The 4,906-nt window shown below is 41.0% G+C and overlaps 1 non-coding gene across 1 annotated transcript; it reads right to left on the reverse strand.

Annotated features, from left to right (window-relative positions):
- Positions 1 to 631: 631 nt before the first annotated feature.
- Positions 632 to 735, reverse strand: LOC130953350 (small nucleolar RNA R71). Its single transcript, XR_009075521.1, has one exon. It is a non-coding gene; the product is annotated as a small nucleolar RNA R71 (small nucleolar RNA).
- Between the last annotated feature and the right edge of the window lie 4,171 nt (positions 736 to 4,906).

The raw sequence follows: 4,906 nt of genomic DNA on the forward strand, positions 1-4,906 counted from the left end.
TTCTTCTATTCCTTTCTTCTTCTACTAACATAAAGGAATCTCTATACTGTGACATAGAGGATTCCTCTTCCTTTTCTATTCTCTTCTTTCTCATATGAGCAAGAACAAGGAAAAAGGCATTCTTGTTGAAGCTGATCCTGAACCTGAAAGGACTCTGAAGAGGAAACTAAGAGAAGCTAAATTACAACAATCCAGAGACAACCTTACTGAAATTTTTGAACAAGAAAAGGATATGGCAGCCGAACCCAACAACAATAATGCAAGGAGGATGTTTGGTGATTATACTACACCTACTTCCAAGTATGATGGAAGAAGCATCTCAATTCCTGCCATTGGAGCAAACAATTTTGAGCTGAAACCTCAACTAGTTGCTCTAATGCAACAAAACTGCAAGTTTCATGGACTTTCATCAGAAGATCCCTACTAGTTTTTAATTGAGTTCTTGCAGATCTGTGAGACTGTTAAGACTAATGGAGTAGATCCTGAAGTCTACAGGCTCATGCTTTTCCCTTTTGCTGTAAGAGACAGAGCTAGAACATGGTTGGACTCACAACCTAAGGATAGCCTGGACTCTTGGGATAAGTTGGTCACGGCCTTCTTGGTTAAATTCTTTCCTCCTCAAAAGCTGAGCAAGCTTAGAGTGGATGTTCAGACCTTCAAGCAAAAAGATGGTGAATCCCTCTATGAAGCTTGGGAAAGATACAAGCAGATGACCAAAAAGTGTCCTTCTGACATGTTTTCAGAGTGGACCATGATAGATATATTCTATTATGGTCTGTCTGAGTTCTCTAAGATGTCACTGGATCATTCTGCAGGTGGATCCATTCACCTAAAGAAAACGCCTGCAGAAGCTCAGGAACTTATTGAAATGGTTGTAAATAACCAATTCATGTACACTTCAGAGAGGAATTTCATGAATAATGGGATGCCTCAGAGGAAGGGAGTTCTTGAAATTGATGCTCTGAATGCCATATTGGCTCATAACAAAATGTTGACTCAGCAAGTCAATAAGATTTCTCAAAGTCTGAATGGATGGCAAAATGCATCCAACAGCACTAAAGAGGCATCTTCTGAAGAAGACGCTTATGATCCTAAAAACCCTGCAATGGCAGAGGTAAATTACATGGGGGAAGCCTTTGGCAACACCTATAACCCCTCATGGAGAAATCATCCAAATTTCTCATGGAAGGATCAACAAAAGCCTCAACAAGGCTTTAATAATGGTGGAAGAAACAGGTTTAGCAATAGCAAGTCTTTTCCATATATTCTCAACAACAGACAGAGAATTCTGAGCAGAGCACCTCTAACTTAGCAAATATAGTCTCTGATCTGTCTAAGGCCACTTTAAGCTTCATGAGTGAAACAAGGTCCTCCATCAGAAATTTGGAGGCACAAGTGGGCCAGCTGAGTAAGAAAGTCACTGAAACTCCTCCTAGTACTCTCCCAAGCAATACTGAAGAGAATCCAAAAAGAGAGTGCAAGGCCATTGACATAATCAACATGGCCGAACCTAGAGAGGAAGGAGAGGACGTGAATCCCAATGAGGAAGACCTCAGGGGATGTCTCTCAAGCAAGAAGGAGTTCCTTATTGAGGACTTAAAGGAATTTGAAGGTCATATAGAGACCATAGAGATCCCATTAAACCTCCTTCTTCCATTCATAAGCTCTGAAAACTATTCTTCCTCTGAAGAGGATGAAGATGTAACTGGAGAGCAAATTACTCAATATCTAGGAGCTATCATGAAGCTGAATGCCAAGTTGTTTGGTAATGAGACTTGGGAAGTTGAACCTCCCTTGCTCATTGGTGAACTAGATACATGGGTTCAGCAAACTTTACCTCAAAGGAAACAAGATCCTGGTAAATTCTTAATACCATGTACCATAGGCACCATAACCTTTGAAAAGGCTCTGTGTGACTTAGGGTCAGGCATAAATCTTATGCCACTCTCTGTAATGGAGAAGTTGGGGATCATTGAGGTACAGCCTGCCATATTCTCATTGCAAATGGAAGACAAGTCATTAAGACAAGCTTATGGATTGGTAGAGGATGTGTTGGTAAAGGTTGAAGGCCTTTACATCCCTGCTGATTTCATAATCTTAGATATTAGGAAGGAGGAGGATGAATGCATCATCCTTGGAAGACCTTTCCTAACCACAGCAGGAGCCGTGATAGATGTTAACAGAGGAGAATTAGTCATTCAATTGAATGGGGACTACCTTGTGTTTAAGACCCAAGGGTGTTCTTCTTTAACAATGGAGAGGAAGCATGAAAAGCTTCTCTCAGTACAGAGTCAAACAGAGCCCCCACAATCAAACTCTAAGTTTGGTGTTGGGAGGCCACAGCCAAACTCTAAGTTTGGTTTTGAATCCCCACATTCAAACTCTAAGTTTGGTGTTGGAAGTCTACACCATTAACCCGATCACCTTTGAGGCTCCATGAGAGCCCACTGTCAAGCTAGTGACATTAAAGGAGCGCTTATTGGGAGGCAACCCAATTTTTATTTTACTTATTTTATTTTTCTTTTATTGTTCTTTTATGTTTTATTAGGTTCATGATCATATGGAGTCATAAAATAAATATTAAAATTAAAAACAGGATCAAAAATAGCAGAAAAAAAAGCACACCCTGGAGGAAGGGCTTACTGGCGTTTAAATGCCAGTAAGGAGCATCTGGCTGGCGTTCAACGCCAGAACAGAGCATGGATCTGGCGTTGAATGCCAGAAACAAGCAACATCCTGGTGTTTAAACGCCAGGAAAACACCCTGAGGAGAGGTGGCGCTAAACGCCATAAACAAGTATCGAACTGGCGTTCAACGCCAGAAACATGCTGCAAATGGGCACTGAACGCCCAAAACAAGCATGAAGCTGGCGTTCAACACCAGAAACAAGCATCAATCTGGCATTGAATGCCAGGATTACATGAAAAGGGCGTTTTACACACCTCATTGGTGCAGGGATGTAAATCCTTGACACCTCAGGATCTGTGGACCCCACAGGATCCCCACCTACCTCAACTCACCTTCTCTCCTCTTCACACAATCCAATAACACTGTTCCCCAAAACCCTTCACCAATCACCTCAATCTCTCTTTCCCATCACCTCTTCACCACTCACATCCTTCTACTCTTCCCCATAAACCCCACCTACCTTCAAAATTCAAAATCTCTTTCCCACCCAAACCCACCCTAAATAGCCAAACCTACTCCCTCTCCCTCCACTATATAAACCCCTCCATTCTTCTTCATTTTCACACAATACAACCCTCTCTCCCTCTCCTCCATATTTTCTTCTTCTTCATCTATTCTTTCTTCTCTTGCTCGACGGCGAGCAATATTCTAGGTTTGGTGTGGTAAAAGCATAAGCTTTTTTTGTTTTTCCATAACAACCTATGGCACCTAAGGCCAGAGAAACCTTTAGAAAAGGAAAAGGGAAGACAAAAGCTTCCACCTCCGAGTCATGGGAGATGGAGAGATTCATCTCTAAAGCCCATCAAGACCACTTCTATAATGTTGTGGCAAAAAAAAAAAGGTGATCCCTGAGGTCCCTTTCAAACTCAAGAAAAATGAGTATCCGGAGATCCGACATGAGATCCAAAGAAGAAGTTGGGAAGTTCTGACCAACCCCATTTAACAAGTCGGAATCTTAATGGTTCAAGAGTTCTATGCCAATGCATGGATCACTAGGAACCATAATCAAAGTGTGAACCTGAATCCAAAGAATTATCTTACACTGGTTCGGGGGAAATACTTAGATTTCAATCCAGAAAATGTAAGGTTGGCGTTTAACTTACCCATGATGCAAGGAGATTCACGCCCCTACACAAGAAGGGTCAACTTTGATCAAAGGTTGGACCAAGTCCTTACGGACATATGTGTTGAAGGAGCTCAATGGAAAAGAGACTCCTAAGGCAAGCCGGTTCAATTAAGAAGACTGGACCTGAAGCTTGTGGCTAGAGGATGGTTGGAGTTCATCCAACGCTCCATCATCCCCACTAGCAACCGATCCAAAGTTATTGTGGATCGGGCCATCATGATCTATAGCAACATGATTGGAGAGAAAGTAGAAGTTCATGAAGTCATCTCCCTTGAATTCTACCTTGGCAAGGCTAGCTTTTCCTCATCTTATTTACCATCTATGCTACTCAGCTGGAGTTATCATAGAAGGAGACGTCCTCATTGAAGAGGACAAGCCCATCATTAAGAAAAGGGTGGAGCAAACAAGAGAGCCCCACTCATGGATCCCAAGAGACGCCTGAGGAAGCTAATCAGCAAAGAATCCCGGAGATGCCTCAAGGGATGCACTTTCCTCCCAACAACTATTGAGAACAACTCAACATTTCTCTAGAAGACTTGAGTTACAATATGGATCAATTAAGGGTGGAACATCAAGAACACTCCATCATTCTCCATGAAATTAGAGAAGATCAAAGAGCAATGAGGGAGGAGCAACAAAGGCAAGGAAGAGACATAGAAGAGCTCAAGGACATCATTGGTTCTTCAAGAAGAAAGCGCCACCATCACTAAGGTGGACTCATTCCTTGTTCTTATTTCTCTGTTTTTCGATTTTTACGGTTTATGTTATCTATGTTTGTGTCTTTATTACATGATCATTAGTATGTAGTAACTATGTCTTAAAGCTATGAATAATTCCATGAATCCTTTACCTTTCTTAAATGAAACATGTTTTTAATACAAAAGAACAAGAAGTACATGAGTTTCAAATTTATCCTTGAATTTAGTTTAATTATATTGATGTGGTGACAATACTTTTTGTTTTCTGAATGAATGCTTGAACAGTGCATATTTTTGATCTTGTTGTGTATGAATGTTAAAATTGTTGGCTCATAAAAGAATGATGAACAAAGAGAAATGCTATTGATAATCTGAAAAATCATGAAATTGATTC

The sequence above is a fragment of the Arachis stenosperma genome, chromosome 9 (assembly GCF_014773155.1).
Source record: "Arachis stenosperma cultivar V10309 chromosome 9, arast.V10309.gnm1.PFL2, whole genome shotgun sequence".
Lineage (NCBI taxonomy): Eukaryota > Viridiplantae > Streptophyta > Magnoliopsida > Fabales > Fabaceae > Arachis > Arachis stenosperma.